This window comes from Neopsephotus bourkii, unplaced genomic scaffold (genome assembly GCF_033783945.1).
Source record: "Neopsephotus bourkii isolate Nb327-2 ecotype Australia unplaced genomic scaffold, CSIRO-AGI_Nbou_v1 NB_1154, whole genome shotgun sequence".
Classification (NCBI taxonomy): Eukaryota; Metazoa; Chordata; class Aves; order Psittaciformes; family Psittacidae; genus Neopsephotus; species Neopsephotus bourkii.
The window spans coordinates 569,963-588,175 of NW_026901640.1; the positions used below are offsets into that span (position 1 = coordinate 569,963).

At 45.5% G+C, this 18,213-nt stretch overlaps 1 long non-coding RNA gene across 2 annotated transcripts; it reads left to right on the top strand.

Annotated features, from left to right (window-relative positions):
* Window positions 1–6: 6 nt before the first annotated feature.
* LOC133217674 (uncharacterized) lies at window positions 7–16,764 on the top strand. 2 transcript variants are annotated; one of them, XR_009726927.1, is made up of 4 exons: window positions 7–532; window positions 5,507–5,619; window positions 6,497–6,582; window positions 15,406–16,764. It is a non-coding gene; the product is annotated as an uncharacterized LOC133217674 (long non-coding RNA). The 2 variants fall into 2 exon arrangements; XR_009726926.1 differs by lacking the exon at window positions 7–532 and having other exon boundaries at window positions 4,346–5,619.
* The last annotated feature ends 1,449 nt before the right edge of the window (window positions 16,765–18,213 follow it).

The window sequence follows — 18,213 nt, forward strand, 5'->3', positions numbered from 1 at the left end:
GGCACCTGCGCTCCTCACGCTCCAGCTTGCGGTGGAACCTGCTGCCCTGTCATACCCGTCACCAGTGCCCATGACCGCACTGCCTCTCTTTGCATCAGTGTGTTCATTATTGATGGAGCTGCTTTAGAGATGTCTGTAAACGGCAAAATAGGAAAAGGAAAGCTGCAAATACCAGTGAAGAGACTAACGCTACAGGAGAGGTTAGGAAGATGAAGGAAAGGCAGAGTAAATGCATTCCTCTGTTGTGTAGCTTGGAGAATGCCCAATGGACTCTCCCCATCACCAGTGCTCACAGGACACGCACTGCACAGACCCTGATGTGTGCAGTGGTGCAGAGGACAAGGATGGGGTGTGCAGAGCACAGCTTCCCCTTCTGGTCGCCATGGAGCTGGTGCTGGGTTTGTCCTGACCCAGCTGGTGCAATGGAGCAGTCCCAGCGCGGAGTTACCTGCTCCTGGCGTTGGGCACTGCCTTTGGTGTCGCCGCTGCCCTGGCTCGTGTGGAATCTGCTCGCAGGACAGCGTTATTCTTGGTGCATAACCGTGTCCCACACACCTGGGGTCACCACATCTGTGGGGAACACTGATACCATTTGTGACCATTACCTCGAGATCAGGGAGCTCGGTGGCCCTGCCCATGGCAGGGCTGTGGAAATGGGTGATATTTAAGGTCCCTTCCAACCCAAACCATTCTGTGCCCCTGTGCCTCTTGCTAGTGCACATTCACAGTATCAGCATGATGTATACTTGGAATAGAATGCTTTCATAGTCTTCTCCAAACCCTGCTAAGGTAAATCTCAAATATCCTTGGTTTAATACATCAGTGTTCCTAACACTAAACCAAAGCATACCCCACTGGTCAGGTAATCCACATGCTCAAAAGCAGTGACTGACAAGAGTACAGAACCCTGGAGAAAGGGGGAGCTGGCAGTGGACCCAACCAGTACAACTGCTCAATCACAGCAAATCCAAAGAGCCCTGTGGCTACAGGGAACAGTTACATGTGTCGCTGTCAAAGGCCAGTGACCAAAGTCACTTCTAACGTTGGCAGCGTAACGCAGCGTTGAATGCAGGCCATAAGGGTTTATGGAATGCTGATTTGGGAAAGAAGTAATTTCACATGTAAAATTATGTGAACAGCAAAAACCTGAAGAACGTTCAAGGGACACTGACAAATTCGTACTCAAATCTGTAGGTTTGTCTGGTTTTACTGCCAGTAGCAAATATGGTTTGTGCCATGAATCTCTGTTATGCACTGAGGGCATGGGCAGCACTTTCTGTCACCTTCACTGCTGTGCTGTGGCTTATGGTCAGTCGCTTTGTCTTTGTAATGCTGTTTTATACACCAGCAGGCAAGAGTTGCAATTTCAACCCAACATGCAATGCAAAAGTGTAAATGCATCCAGGACAAATGATGAGTATGGACTGCATTTAACTTATTTTTTTCATTGACAACATGACAAGTTTTAGGTCCATTTAAGCCTTGACAATTTCTTACAGCTTACACACAGAGATGCTGATGCCACAGACATTCCCAAATACACTGGTGGCGTTCAAAATGGGCTAAAAGCGTGGAGTAGTTCAGTTTCAATATACTGATGAATATAACTAATAATGAGATAAAGAGTAGGCCAGATTTCCAGCATGTGTCGGGATCCTGTACCGACATTTGAAGGCAGTGTTCAGACACAATGGTACCAGCCATTGCTCAGTTTTAGCCTCTTGAACTGTTCTCTGGCAATTGACATACTTACAATTCTTAAATGTGTTGAGTGCATTTTCTTGTCTCTTGAGGCATGTAACCACTGCCTCGGTTGGGTTTTCAGGTGCTGATTAAACAAGGGCAGGAGTAGCTTAGAGCCCCACTCCTGCTGTGGGTAAAGGAGAGGAGCCCTTTCCCCCTTCAGGTTAAGTACCTGTGAACATGTTCTAGGGTGAGTTGTTGTACATGTACCTTATGTCCTGGGGTCCTATGGGCTTTGAACTGCTGAGCACAGGGCTTTGAGCTGATGGCTCAGGTATTTTTCATCCATCCATCCATCCATCCATCCATCCATCCATCCACCCACCCACCCACATCCACCCATCCAAGCTGTCTAGTCTTTGTCACACCAGTTTGGCTATAATGATACCGGGAGGCCACATCCAAAGCCTTGCTGAAGTCAAAGTAGATAGCATTCACAGCTCTCCCCTTGTCCACAGACTCAAGGGATAACGAGTCACCTATCCGAGAAATTAAACCCATTTCACAGAGATCAATGAATTTTCCCAGTGCTTTTAAGAACTAAGTATTTTATTCTCCTTTTACAGCTGACCCTCCTTGTAGTATCACTGCTTGATACTGGGATGGAAAAAAATCCCAGTTCCCAGCATGGATAAAACATAAGGAGTCTCAGAGCCCATTTTCCTCAATACTTTCCTGGATTGCCGCAGTGCACCTTGGTAACAGCAATCACAGCCCTCTGCCTCAGATCAGAGGTGTGCAGATCAGGGGGTGTGCAGATCAGAGTTACATAGCTTCTCTCGATTCCAACTTCCCTTTTTCCTTCAGGATATTCCTGAAGTGTATGTTTACAACAGAGCCATGCTGCGGAGTGAGCCAGGCTCTTCAGTGTGCTTTTCACCATCTGGGGTGGCACATGCAGCTCCATCTACTGCACCAGAGATTACATGTTCCAGAATGTTACAGCAAACCGTGCTAGGAGGTTTCTGCTGAACGCTGAGAACTTCATTCATTCATAATTCACATGTTGCCTGTGAATGAAAGCTGTCATTAATATTCTCTGTGTGTGTACATATTTGTGTAGCAAAACACCCGCAGGGACTGTACCGCTGCAACCAGTGAATTTACATCTTGTGAGTCCATGGCAGGGCCTGGCTGGCACAAGTAAAGCAGGACTGGGCTCTAGAAGTGCAAAATCATCCACTTCGCTGGGTTCTAGGTGGAAGTACAGCCATGTGCATTCTGCCATCATGGGTTTTCTTTTAACATCACTTGGGGTTTAACTTAAAGATATTGGAAAAGAATATTATTTTCGCAACCAAAACAGAACAAAAATACCAGTGTGTGGGGAAATGTGTTCCCAATGCGAAGCAGAGCACAAAAAGCATTCAGATTAATTTTTAATGTATATTCACGTTAGAAAGCCTACTTTCAGCACTCCTGTGTCCTTTCCTGTGTATTATCAACATAAGGAAAAGAGCAACCTGTAACTGTGCCCCCTCTACCCGATGTGCTAATAGCATTAGAAAGGAGAGAAGATAAATCAGTCTGGTCTCTAGTGGGTTCAGTACTGAGAACGTGAGCCTTGTGCGGTCTTTACCCATTGCAGCAGAGGTTTTTACTGAAGTGAACCCCTTTTCACATTTAGCATTCCATTTTTAGTAGTGGAAGTTCCCATGCCTCTCAAGTGGCCATCATAGCAATGGCAACATTGTCTTTCTGTACCTCCATTCAACAGTCTGTTACCACAGATGTTCTTTTCACATGGTTCCTTCTTTAATCTCACATGTTAGCCCAGCAGCTCCTCTTCCTGGAGCCAAAGGTTGAAAGTCCAGGTAAGAGCAGCATTTCATCAGTTTCTCAGTTTCAGTTTTGCTGGCTGCACCCTGGCAGAGCACCTACATAAACCTGATTGTTCCCCTGTGAGTCTGCCAGCTCCGCGCCCGCCGCTCTGTTCCCTCAGTTTATCTGCTGGCTCCTTTCCGTGGCCGTGAGGGTGTGAGCAGTGACTGCTGTCTGTCACCTTCAGCCTCCTCCGGCCCCATGCAGTGAGACATTGGCAGTATCCTTCCTCGTGATGCTGTGCAAACAAGATTGCTTATGATAACCTTGACAGAGTTTTTCCCATGAGGGTTGCAGGTATTTATTGTCATACAAGAAGATGTTTTCTGTTCCCAAATTTTTTAATTTAGATGAAATTACACTTATTCAGTGGATGAATATTCTTATTTTAAAATCTTTTATTCAGAAAGTTCAGCAAATTGTTCTTTATATCATCAACATGGTTTTATGAGTTCGAGTGAATGGCAGTAACGTGCATATTCCAGTTAATGTATAGCAAAGCAAAGCAGAGATAATAAAAAATCCAACTTTCAATCTACCTGGGCACACATTTCGACGTGCCAAAGATGCACACAGCCTCCATGCTAATCCAGAGGTGTACTACAGCTGAACATGCAGATCAGGTCATCACACACTTCTGTAGCTAACGAGAATGATTTGTGTGCCCAAGTACCTGATTTGCATAGGAAACTGCTGCGAATGCACGTGCAGGTATGTTAGATCAGATAAATCACTCCTCAGTCTTACAGATGTATTTCTGAGCACACTGCAGCTACAATTAAGCAAAGTTTGATGTACTCAAGGTGCGAGCCTTTGTTGTGCCTTCTTCATTCACACTTGTCACCTCTACAAATCACACCTCAAGATAAAATCAGAAGAATGAGAGTACAGGCCATTGGCAGCACTGATGTCAGGTTGCTGCCCACATTTGTGTATCAAACAGCAAATACAATGCAAGAGTTGTTCAGTGCTTAGGGAAAGCAAGCCAGAGCACATCAGCATGAGGTAGTAGCATTAAAAGAGGGGAGCACAAACTAACATCAGTGTATTCTTAATCCATAGTTATCCCAGATTTGGATTAAACTGCCTTCTGGAGGGGTTTTAGGGCCCTTTTCATACTGAAGGGTTTCCCTTTGGCTGTAGCATTTCTCTTTCTGATGGGTTTATATTTTAACAAAGGCTGGGAGAAACTTTTATGCCAAGTGCATCACTGGAGCTGCTGCTGAGCCCAAAGCACAGTTAAAACAAAGAAATGTGTTGCTTTTTAATTCTTTAAATTCCATTGCTAATTATAGTAGTGTGTAATCGTGTGTGTTGTTACTGCTGACACTATCCACCCCTTCTGAATTCCTTTCACTATATTCCTTTTTGATTGAAATAATAAAGCACTGTCAGCAATGCTAAATGACACTGTTTGCATTTTATGTATATATAATCCTCATGCAGCAATGGGTGGGTTCATTGCACTCAACCTAATATGAAAACATGTTCTCATGTTATTCTTCATGCTTTTGTAATTTTATAGTTTATATGTAACACAGAAATCTGGAATTTGCTTCTAAGTTAAGAGTTTCTTTCCTTTAAATCATTTTCAGCCATATGTATTAGTTTGTTACTGCAAAATCACCAGAAGCTCTTGAAAGTTCTGCTCCTACAGCAGAAATCTGCTGCTCAAGCTGCTCTAAAGCAATAGGGAAATAGAGCGTCTGCCCCAAGGATGCTGCGGCAGTGCAGCCACAGCTGTAATGGTACAAGTATCTTTAGTTGATGCGGGAAAATCAGAGGATGGTGTTACTCATGTCATTGCCATTATAGAGGTGGGACATGGGAAAAGCAATGTAGGAACTGCAACCTGTGGCTGCTGTGAAGGAAATGTATCTGCAGCTCCTGACCCTGTGATCGTGCCATGTCTCACTGACATCACATCTCACTGCTCTGGCAGGTGCACCGTGAGCTGAGCTGGCTGGAACACTGAGCTGCTGCTCTCTGGAAGGATGATGGACTTTGCAGCTGAAGCTATGAACAAGCCAACAGATTTATAACATAGGGGCCAAGGTACGCAGGGAGCCTGCTCAGAAGCTGCTTCAAAGGTGATTTTGATCTTGTATGTCTTCTAATCAAAAATACAATCCTGAACAGAAACACCTCGTACAGGCATTTCTTTCCCTTAACGTACTATTTAACTAATAAACCTGTTCTAAACTTAATAAAGTGTCAGTCTATTCCCCCATTAAAATCAGCAACGTTTTACAAAAATCACCACTCAGATTTGTAAATGCCACATTCTGATGGTGCATTTTTAAATTTGAGAGTATTTATTATCACCAGAAAAATCAGAATTCTCTTCTGGAGGGGAAAATTTGTAACTCTTGTTAGATGATGGGTGCTGTTTGGTCTAAGTGGAAGGTGTAGGAGTTGAAATAGATGGTACTGAGGCTGCTGACAACATTTAAAAAGGTGGTCCAGGTTTCCTTCTCACAGGAAAGCAGAGTGCACCTTCCCTGCTACGAGGAGGTAGGTGGCTCATAATGCTTTGTGATTCACATACATAAGAATGTACCATGGACAACCCAGGCGCAGATACTCACACACCCTCATCAAATTATGCTTGACACATTCTTAAAATGAAACTTTCTGACTGCAATTATCCTCATTAGTTGTGCTGTGATTCAGCATTGCTCTGGCTAGTCATGGAATACTTCAGTGGCTGTTCTCCACAGCATATGTCAGAAGGAAACAGTACCCCTAGCTTGCCTTTTGATTGCTGTTTTTCCTCTGGGGTACAGCTGTAATGAATAGTACTTTATCTAAAAAGGGTTCTGGGAAGGACCACCTGGAGACACTGCCTCTTGTAGCAGGTATTTTCTAGTAAATGCACTGAAAACTGTAAATGGAAGAAAAAAATCTGAGATTTAAAACTTTTGCCTGACAGCAAATGCACAGAAGACAGAGTGGGGAGAAGTGCTCGCTGTACTCCTGGGATGCCACCAGCCCTGTGGAATCTCAGCACTGAAAACTGTAAGTGACAGCAGCCGTAAAATGATTAATTCTGTTGTACAAGTATGCAAATATGTCCTTAGGAACCAGATGTGAGACTGGAATTACAAAAATCACATTTGGGAGGTTCAGTTTGTTACCCTTTAATACATCATGACATCCTTGGTTAGTAACTGTGTTAACAAATAATGATAGTAAGGACTTTATTTGAGGTGGAGAAGAATTTCTAATGGAGACTGATTTACTAGTTCATGAAAACTGGGCATGAATTCCTTGTTGGTTCATTGACAGAATCCCAGTGGATTTCCATTTGGCCTGGAGAGTTTTCTCTGTCCTCATTTCAGGCTTCACGGTGTTATCTGGATTCACTCCTTTATCTTGTATGGCAGCTTTTTCATTATTAAGCAGGCTCTAAGTCCTGTTTGTTAGGATTCATCAGGCTGATGGTACATATCACAGACAAAAAGAATACCTTTTGTTCGGTTTGAAGCTGGCAATGTAACCATAACTGGGAGGGTAACTGGTTGACATATTATGCCAGAATAATTAAGTTAGGTAAGGTTGTTAAAAAGAAATTGAATTATGGTAAGACAGTAATAACTGCTACGGGAGTCTGGACTCGAACATGTTCAGCTGTAATAGATCAGATCAGTTCTGTAAAATTCACCTTTCTGCAGCCACCTACACGTCTGTAGGAGCAGGCATTTCCATATTCTGAAGCAGATACACCAGTGCCGTTTGTCACAGAGGCTGTTGCAGGGTAGAAATTAAGCAGCACAGACACTGCTCAGAGTTACTTTTGTGAGTTGAAAAGTCAATTACGAGTAAAAGACCTGAATCATTTGGGGAAAGGGCCTGATCATGAACACAATTCTGCTTTCTCCACTTCCTTCTCCTGCTGGTGCCCAGGGTACTTTCAGCTATTCCTTTAATGTGAGCAGCACCAGGCTCCATGTGCTAGCACAGCTTTCAGAAGTGTTCTTTGAATGTCAAGAAGTACCTGTAGGCAACTCCAGCAACACAGCTTTTGTTTTCATTTTCCTGACAGAAGAAGACCAAGCACTGACAACTGCAGTGTCAGTCATTTTAATATCCAAAACCATCAGATAAGTTTTAAATGTTTAAGAACAAATGCTCAAGGGAAAATAAACCAAAACTCTTCAGCCTAAGACATCACTCTTCAGAGTGTGTAACCTGCCAGCCTCTGTGTGCTCACTGTTAGCTACTTGTACAAACTACCCTTTTTAGTTCAGGGTGGTTTTCCCACAAGGGAATCATTCCGTGCTCCAAGTTAATTATGTTTCTCTCCCCTTGAGTTTCTTTACTAGCTAGAAATTTAAGCTAATGTAGTCTATTTTAGGTCTGTAAAAGTGCTCAGTGCTGTGATATCTACATACTGATCTAAAAAGATTATAAAAACCTGCATATGGGAAGTAAGAGGACAGCCAGGGATCATCTTTGTTCTCCCTGAGCAGAGTCTCTTTCAGCTGGCTTAAACAGTTGTCCTGAAGTAGTGCTGCATTATGCTATGCCGAATGTGTACATTTTAATGAGGTGAGTTAATCCCTATATTCTAGGAAAAGACCTTGATAGCATTATCTGTCATTACTTACAATACTGTGTGTAATAGAGTGCACAGAGCTGTTCTTGCACTGCCAGACCAGTTACAGAAAAACAGCCTTTTACAGGGAACTAAAATGTGTTTGCTCACAGGCTACTAATCAGTCTCTGTGGTGAGTATCAGGACCCAGAAATGACTGCTGTGTTTGCTCTGAGCAATAGAGAGAAGCAAGGGGATACTGGCAAGGTACTAAGGAAATACTCACTGGCTCAGCAGCACTCTATTTGGGTCGGTATCAGCAGTGACAGCTAAATAACAGAAAGAGGGCCACATACTTTGCTAAGATAATACCAAATGCTGAGGTTTTCTAGTAAATCCCTTGCCCCACAGTTTCCATCATCCTCGTCCACAGCTGGAAGTCTTCAAAGCCTGTTAGTGATCAGCAATAAGTATTCCACTGGCACCTAAGATGGGGAAAGTAAGACACCAGCAGTGCCAAATGTCAAGCTTGGAAATGACAGGTATACTCATTCAGCAGAAGGGAGGCCACACTAGGAGCAAACACAGCTCTGTTCCAATCAGGGATCTAATCTTTGTACAACGATTGCAATTAACAAAGTACATTATTTCCAGGTCATTCTTAATGGATGTAAGAGCTTGACATTTGGTACTTACTGTAGCCTGAGAGCAGCCTAAAACCATTGTGGAACCTCACAGTCATAGTCATTTGAAACTGAGAAGAACATTTCAGTACTTGTGATGCTCCTTTCTCTGAGATCTTGAAGTAATAAATCCAATTTTCATAGCAAAACATAGGCTGGTTCACTGTGTGGTGCTGACACTACTCCAGGATTCTTTACTGATGTATTTTTGTGCACTCCATTCTTCATTTTCTGTTGCCTTGCTCCTTGTGGAGTCATTTACATATATGCAAAATTAATGTAAAAAATCAAATCAAAATTGTGGCCTTTCTCACTAAGGTTTTGCAAGTGCTAATAATAAACCAGGGTGCGAGGCAAGTGGAGAATCTAGCCTTAGGGCATGAATCTGATTTCAGATCATTCTTGTGCCGTTCTTTGTTTGGATGTTATTCTTAATTTGTATCTGTATTTTTACTGGCCAGTAAATGCGCAGCAAACGGCACCATTCAGAAATGGTTGTGAAACTGAGCAGCTAATACAAATCCTGATCTGGAGTGTGGAGAAGGATGGTGAGAAACGAGACAGGATGGACAGGGAGGGGCTTGGAATAGTTTAAAGAATTGGAGAAGGCAAGAAGCTCATTTTATTCTCATTTAGCAATTAAGGCCGAGCCTGGCTTTATCCACCGGAGCAGACAGAGGGGAGTAGAGCCAGGAGGGGGGTACGTGTTGGGTATTTGTGAGCACACCAGTGGGGATGGGAAGGATGAACAGAGCAAGCAGAGGAGGTGCTGTCAGCACCCGCAGTGACACCATGTCCTAGGAGGTCAGCAGTGGGCTCACAGAGCCCTCGAATCAGCCAGGTGGCCAGTTCCCCCTCAGGCTGCCAAGCGCTTGCTCGCCAGCCTGGAGCCAGACACAGTGCCAGGTGGCAGCTCCATCACCAGCATCCCATTAGCAGTGGCACTGGGTGGGAGCCAAGTGGGAAGGCAGTGCCGAGGTGGCAGCGCTGTGCTCCAGCCCCACAGCCACTGCCTGGATGTGTTCTAGAAAGCTCGAGGTTTGTAAGTCTTTGCTTTGCTGGTTCATTGGTTTTGCTTGTTGGGGTTTTTTAAGCTGTAAAGCTGCCCAGATCTGCTGGGTGCCTCCAGTAGTAATACGTCAGAACACTTCCTAAGAGTGAACTGTGCCATGCTGCAAGTGGAGGGTCTGTCCCTGCTAGAACGAAACTACCCCCAGTCATTTACTTAGAATCATAGAATAGTTAGGGTTGGAAAGGACCTTAAGATCATCTACTTCCAACCCCCCTGCCATGGGCAGGGACAGCTCACACTAAACATTTTGGAGTTAACTCAGTCCTCATCAAGAATTTTGGCTATAAGGGCAGAATTCAAGCTCTATTTTCCATAGTGTTTCAACATTTACTGAAGACAGTTATCCTCTGGCCATAGGAGCAAAGTCAAAATTGACAATGTTTCAGGTCTTTTCCACTCCTTAGACATCAGATCATGACATGTAAGTAGGGAAAAATTGTCAGTTTTATACATGTTGTGAATAAATAGAGCTCTTCAGTTTGTAGCATCTTGTGTAAGTACCAAGGTACTAAAGAAATCAGGGAAAGGGGGAACACTTAAAAATTCATTGCTCTCTAGGCCTCTCTCCTGGTCTGAAAATAGCATTTCACCTTTAGGCTGGCAGTTAGGGCAAGATAAACACTTTTGAATGAAGTAAGCTGACTGGCCAAAAGTGAGATAGTAGTTTATAGGGATGGAGCTATATATAGCCTGAAGGATACCGCCTCCAGTGACTCAGGGTCTGCTCTCAGAGACAGGCTGGTCCAACGGCTCGTTTCAAGTTCTCAAACACTTGATTCAGTTAACTCATGTGGTACTTGTCTGTATTGAATTTGCCAGCGATAAGACAAGAATAGCAGATTTGATCCATAACTCCTTGAAATCAGTGAAATATCCCAGCATCGTTGGATGAAGGAGTTAGCAACTATGTGTTATAATCCTGGGTTGACTCCGAGTAGCCTATGACCTTGTGTTAGCCTCTCTCCCCAGTTTCCATAGATGCAAAATGGAGCTAAGAATGCTTAATGACCCACTTTATCTACTAAACAGGGTTAAGGCCAGGGACCTTACACCATTTAATTACTCTTTGTAATGAGCTCTGAAAAGAAATGACTGAGAACAGGGGTTGTTGGAGTAATTGCCTAGAGGCTGGATCAACTTGGGGCAGGTAGGGTGGGATGGCAGCGGGTTGTGCAGCAGATCGGATGCAGATGCAGATCAGATTTAGATGCAGCTGCAGATGGGATGCAGTTCAGATGAGATGCAGTTCGGATGCAGGTGGGATGCAGTTCAGATGAGATGCAGTTCGGATACAGATGGGATGCAGTTCAGATGAGATGCAGTTCGGATACAGATGGGATGCAGTTCAGATGAGATGCAGTTCGGATACAGATGGGATGCAGTTCAGATGAGATGCAGTTCGGATACAGATGGGATGCAGTTCAGATGAGATGCAGTTCGGATGCAGGTGGGATGCAGTTCAGATGAGATGCAGTTCAGATGCAGATGGGATGCAGTTCAGATGAGATGCAGTTCGGATGCAGATGGGATGCAGTTCAGATGAGATGCAGTTCGGATGCAGATGGGATGCAGTTCAGATGAGATGCAGTTCGGATGCAGATGGGATGCAGTTCAGATGAGATGCAGTTCGGATGCAGATGGGATGCAGTTCAGATGAGATGCAGTTCAGATGAGATGCAGTTCAGATGCAGGTGGGATGCAGTTCAGATGAGATGCAGTTCAGATGCAGATGAGATGCAGCGTGCCACTGCCAGCTCCGCAGCCCCAGCTCCGCGCAGAGTCGGCCTCTCTGGTGCATTCCAGCACTTCCTCGCCTCTTGGAAAGGGTGCAGCCGAGTGACTGCAAAGCGTGATGCCAGAGCCTTGCATCATCCGCTCTCCTCCCCCTCTCTCCACCACAGCTGTGATAGTAACAATTATACTGGGAGGAGTGTGTCTATCTGTGGCATTTCTACCCATTTGATCCGCACAGTCACCGGGAGGTGGGGTTTCTGCCGTGCTTACGTGTCTGTGTTCTGAACCAGCCTCTCCTGTGCCGCTGCTCTGCAGCCAGCGCACCGTCGGTCGGTCCCTGCTGCACCCGTACAGCGCAGGGCTGCATCACACGATGACAACTTGTGGCTTGAGAACGGCATGCAGCCTTCAGATCAAACACCCAGCACCCACCTCCTCCTCTGAGTGCCCCTTCAGCCTGCATGGCAAGGAGGGATGTGTCCTTGCGCCGCAAGGGAGCTTGGAGACAGAAGAGGCTTTGTTAGGCCGGGTTTTGATTCCCTGGGCAGGACACAGACTCCCAAGAAAGGCCACGATAGTCACGGAGCTGACGCCGCTGCCCTCGTCACCGAACACGCGGAGCCGCGCCGTGGCCCTCAGTTCTGCCTTGCACTGGGACGTGTTTACGCAGCTAGCCAGCACACATAAGGAGATCTGTAATCTCTGGCCAGCACACAAGGCACAAACAGAGCAATTTCAGTCCCTGACATGGATTTGTTTTGAAAAACAACTTAAAATAACAAGGTTTTGCGTGCTGGCTGGGGCCAGAAACACTTCACTGTCTTTGTCTTGCATTAAAATGTTTGAATCCACTCTGCAGGCGGATGACCATCTCCTGCATGGGCGATAGGGAGTGTTTTGCAAGGTGTTTTAAGGGTAAAACTGATCTGATTGCAGGTGGCTTTCACCAGCAGCACTGCTCAATTCCTGCTGATTTCAGTGCACATTGGACACATTAATCCCTGAACATTTCCAAGGGTGTAGCCAGAAATTCCAGCTTCAGTCCCTCCATTGCTGTACATTGCACATCACCCGGTCACTAGTGCAGGGTGTGTGGCTGTACGTGTTCATAGGGGCCTGGTGGGATGCAGAAAGCCCTTGCCATTCCCCAGGAACATACTGCCCAAGGGCATGAAAACACTGCCTGTCTCTTCTACACCCATGTGCCTGACACACTGGGACAGGGCTTTAGGTATTTAGGTGCTCTAAGCCTGACTGTAAGGGGTTTTTTACCCCCATAATAATGAAGTGGAACTAAATGATCTATTTTCTAATATGCCACAAGGCTGATTAAATAGGGGGCTGGAAAAGGGGAGTTAGAGTTAACATTTAGCTTTGGGTGTTCTTTTGATTGTTACTTTTTAACACTGGGTCAGGGAAGATTACAAACTTGCAATGAATACAAATAGTTTCCTGATTAGAAAAAAAGGAAAAGAAAGCAAAAAGCAGAAGAGGCCTTAATTTAAACCTTGCCCCAGGGAGCTGGCAGCTCAGAGGCAGCACTGTGGGCTCATGTAGCAGAAGTGTAAAGAGTAATTCCTCACCAGAAGAAAATGAGACTCATCTATTTGGTTTTGCTTCCACTGTTCATCTGGCCTCACTGGGTGCTGTGCTATAACTGACACACACTGGGAGTTAGGAAACCAGGATTTGTAGGAGCAGTGTCTACCCAACTCTTCTCCACCTCACAATACTTACTTGGCATCAGCTCATTTCTGCAGTGCTCCTCGGAATTGTGATAGTACTCATCATCAGAAATACTGTAAATGCTTCTGCCCAGCACACCTTCGACTCTTCAGCTGTATCACACAACAGTAGAAGTCCCAATCCATTTTGGGGGCCTGGGTTTACTCACAGCATTATCGTTAGTTAATGAGTGTAGTAGCACTGATGTCATTGTTTGTTACATGGGCAGGAAGCTGGACTGTGTGTACTGGTGCTTGGGTGGAACGGGGCAGGCAGGCCGCAGGAGCAGGAGCGGAATCCCAGCTCCCACTGCCTGGCCTCCAGACAAGCTCTTCCCATCCATCCAGAGCTTGGCTTTCCTGAAGGAATCTGGCAAAGGATCAGGCAAAGTGCAATGCAAAAGCTGTTGCATGCTGCAAGTGACAAACCCCAAAGCATTTTGTGTTTATTTTTGTTGCATTTGGAGGCATGGGCTGGGTAATTGAATATGTCTTTTATGTCTTATCTTGTATTGTTTCTAGCAAGATTGTTTAGTGAGCGTGCCACCTTTAGGCATTACGGATGAAAAACATTTGAAAATGGAACCTTAGCATGCTGCTAAGGATGCTTAGGCAATGCTTATGGCAAAGCTGGGGCTGCGTGGCAGCCAGCACAAGCAGCCTGAGCTGTTCCTGCTGGGCTACCCCTACTGAGGGTATATTCCACTAAAGGCATGCTGGCTTACATTCTCTTAATTTAAGACTTTGCATATGAACATATGGTAGAAGTACAATGAAGCAGTTTGGAAACACTGGTGGAAAATAAACCACCTTTGCTTATCCCTGTTTTCTTATTTACAGGTCTGTGCAATCATTAATAACATATAAATGTGCTTGTTTGCATCCACATTGCATCTTATAGTTGTTAATTAAGTGGTACAAAGTATGTCTGTGTCTGCCTCATGCAATAGGGATTGTAGAGGGGGTTTTGGCTCAGTAACCAATATAGATGTTTTATCTGCTGAGAGCAGGGCTGAAAATGGGCTTAGGAAAAACCAGCCTGTGATTGGAATCTTCAATGTGGTCCTGCAGTGAGCACCATGCAGAATGGCTTCAGCACCTACTACACTTTGCCATCTCTGCTAAGTGGAGTACAAACCTGTATAGAAATATATAATTAAAGATTAATTTGAATATATATACACGTAAATCTAGCTTTACAGCACTTTGGGGAAGATGGGGATAACTCTGACCCAGTTTTTCACCGCAGCAATGAGCAGTTCTGAATGCCTCCACACCGAGAGGTGCTGGCTTGTTAAAGTTTCATCTCTGGTGGTCAAGTTTCTCTGAGAAATCTGCAGTCAAGCACTCAGAAATAGACTCACGAGCAGTCACTGGGTAATTTCTGCATATTTAGGTCAGTTGTTCTTCTCATTTCTGGTTTTCAGCTTCTGAGACAGAACCTGGAGCAGGGAGTCACTGGTGTGAGCTCGCTTCAGTGTGAGTTTTGTGCAGCCCGTCAGTAAGGGCTTTCTCTAAACTTATGTTAAAGATCTGTTTCTCTGACCTGGGGGAACCATTTCCCACATTACTCACACTGTGCAGCCCGCAGAAGGACACCCTTGAAAGGCAACACAGGTTCTCATTCAAGCTGTAGTGTAGCAGACTGTCAGCACTGCTGCCAGCGCAGGTTGGTGTTTGGGGGCTATGTACCTCACCTCAGCCAAGTCCAGTTGCCTTGGTTCCTTAGGAGTTCTTCTGATGGGAATAACTCTGTCAGTGTAAGCCCAAGGTCAGTTAGGTTTTCTGGTATAACTTCTTTCCCTTCCTTTTCTGTTATGTCAACTCTATCTGGACATGGGGATCTGCTGAGCCTTAACAATCCCATTATAATCAGAGCAATGCAATTTGCCTGTAGACAAGCTCTTAATGTCATTTACAGTGATTATACCTGGGTTAAAGTTACAGTATTGGTTCAGAGCAATCTCATTATTTGAAATAATTATTTAAAATGATTGTAAAACAAATTGCTCATCCTTTTTAAAACACTTGCTTCAAACAGCTCTTCTTCAAATACTTTTCTTCTCCTCTTTGATGTATTGCTGGTACGAGGCTTCCTCTTGTTCTGTGTCAGTGGCTGTCACGTGCAGCCAAACTGGGCTCACTTCAGTGCTAGAACTGATAGTGCACATCTGGTGAGTGGAGACAGCATCGACCTGCTCTGAGCTGCTGCGAGGGAGCTGTTTGATGCTGGCTCTTCCCTGGAGCGTGGGGAGCCCTGAACTGCAATTGGTGACCGCTGACAATAGAGGGAATGGGAGGGCACAAGCTGGACACCATGGGGATGGGCAGATCCCTGCAGAGCACCACAACAGAGCTGGAAAGGTGACCTTGAAGCCTGGCCTGGAGTCCTGCAAGGACGAGGCTGCTTTTAAAGGGCATGTTGGAGATAAAGAGCTTAGAAAGGAAGGGTTTGCTATAATGTCAATCAGATCATTAAATGGGGTTGTGTTTTAGGTTGAAGAAGTGTTGAAAAATCACACTGTTCACAGTAGGACATAAATGCACAGAGTACAAACCATCAGGACAATGTGCTGGTCCTCCCTTCATTTATTCCAGTTTTGTATCACAGGCTTAAAAGCAGTTACCACCAATTTATTATTTTTATTATTTTTAGTTATTCTGGTGAGAACAAATCTGGTGATTTTAATGTCAGAGTTCTTTCTGGTAGTTATCTTCATTTCCAAAACAAACCCTGGTTTACATGTTAGAAGCACTTTGTCCTGCTTGGTTTTACCTGTGATTTTGTCACCGGCTGTTTCATTGCTATTGGTGGGAGATTCAAGAGATGCTGGTGTTTTTTGCTCCTGAGCATCATTACCGAGTGTTCCTGCATTTCATTCCAGCAGATTTCCCCCCCAGGCAAAATGAATCCGGTCAGGTTTTGTCCCTGTAGCAGCTGGCATTTCAGGTGTCTGGGTTGTGCTGCTCCCATGGGCTCTCATGCAGTACATGGGACCCTGCAGAACAGAGGGTTACAAAAGGGAGATTCACCTCATGTAACTCTGGAGTTGGGTTTTGTTATTTGCTGGATTTCCCATTTCCATTGTACACTCCATGGCTCAGATCCTCCGTTTCCCTGCACCTCCTTCACTGCTTTTATGCTTATTCTGGCTGGTTGTGCTGACACCCTGTAACTTTTCTCACCCTTTGGAGAACCAGATCTTCTTGCCTCTAACCCTACAAAGGAGAACATCAGTTTATCTTGGGTTTCTGTGCTTTGATACTTGGAGATTTTAGGGGATAAAGAATACAAGTTTCCCTTTCTCCTCTCCTAACTCAACAGTGCATCTTGACATATCTTGATCTGGGGCATTTGGTGTAGCTCTGACTCTGGACCCATTTTGATCAGATGGAGTCCAACTGGCATTGAAGATCTCAAGGTATCTGTTGTGTGCATCCCAAGCCCTCTTGGAGGCTGCCCATGGGAGGGAGACAGTGAGCTCTGCCAGGCTGTGCAAAGGGGCTTTTCACCCCTGGGGAAATGGCCCATAGCTGGGGCCCACCCAGGAACACTTGGCAGGATGTGCTGGGTCTGCATAGAGGTCAGCAAATGGCACAGGGCATGGGTTGATCTCAGGAGAGGAGAGAAACCAGAGCACAGGAGCTGAGATCAGGCTCATGAACGAACCACCAAAAACCATAAAGAAAAGTGTTCAGTCTGTCCCTTGTCCCATGCCCTGGGTGCCAACGTGAGCCTTGAGCACACGCTTGCAGCCCCTGGAAATGTTCTCTCTGTAGCGTGCTCAGCCTCCTCCTGTCCTCCCCGATTTTCTGATGCCAAACCAATGCTGTTTGGGTTTATGTATTCAGACTGCTAGTGACATCCAGTGGCTGACCAACCCAACCACAGGAACACGAGCAGTCCAATGGCGCGTCCACAGGCGATGGATGAGCTTATGTGGACTTAGATCAGATGGAGTTGATAGTAAACGCATGTAAAGTGCCACCTGCAAGACTTCTGTGACAGCCAAAACCTTGCCACCTTCCCCCTTGCTCCCCAGGGCAGAGGGCAGTGGTGTCCAAGGGTGGGATTGCTGCTTGTCCTCCTGTGGTGTGGGGCAGAGTTGGGCACAAATCCATGTGGGGTTTAAAAACCCCATTTGACCTCTCTGGATGAGTCGAAGATGTGCAGATGGCTGAGAGCTGTGAGGTGCTGGGGAGCGTGCAGGGCTGCAGCAGCAGCAATGTGGAAGATGGTTTCATGTGCTTGGAGTCCTCCAACACCTTTAGAGTGTAACTGCAGTAAGGAACTGTGACTGGTGTGTCTGGTAGTGCAGTGTCACACACAGGGGTAGGGCTTCCCTCTCCCCTACAGCATCTGATCGGGGTGTGTGCATAGAGGAAGGGGTTTATTACTGAGATGTTATTTATTACTGGCCTTGAGCCCACAGCCAGCGGCTGGAGCTGCCCCTGTGACACAAACCACAGGCAGAGAATGGTCCATGGCTCGTTTGTGATGGCTGCAGCACCCTCCCTGGTGGGACAATGAGATGGTCAGTGATGGGGTCAACGTTTGGTACTTCCCCACCATCCTTTTACCTCAGTGCTGAGTCTCTTGGGAGCAGGCTCGTGCTTTGTCTCCCCAAGTGGTGTGCAAGCTAATGGAGGTTTTAATGACACACAATTGACAGTGGAGGGTGTTCATGCTGGCAGCAATACCACGGCCTAGGAACAGAACAAGGTGTTGCAGAGAAACCTCACACAAAACCAGTGACAATGCCCTGACATTAAACGTACAAATAGCTCGATGGAATAAATGGTTGCTTCCAGCATGAGCAGAACTAATTTTAGATGGGAGAGCCTAATGTGCCTGTCAGTGCTTCACAATGAGTGATTAAAGACAGAAATAGGTTTGCT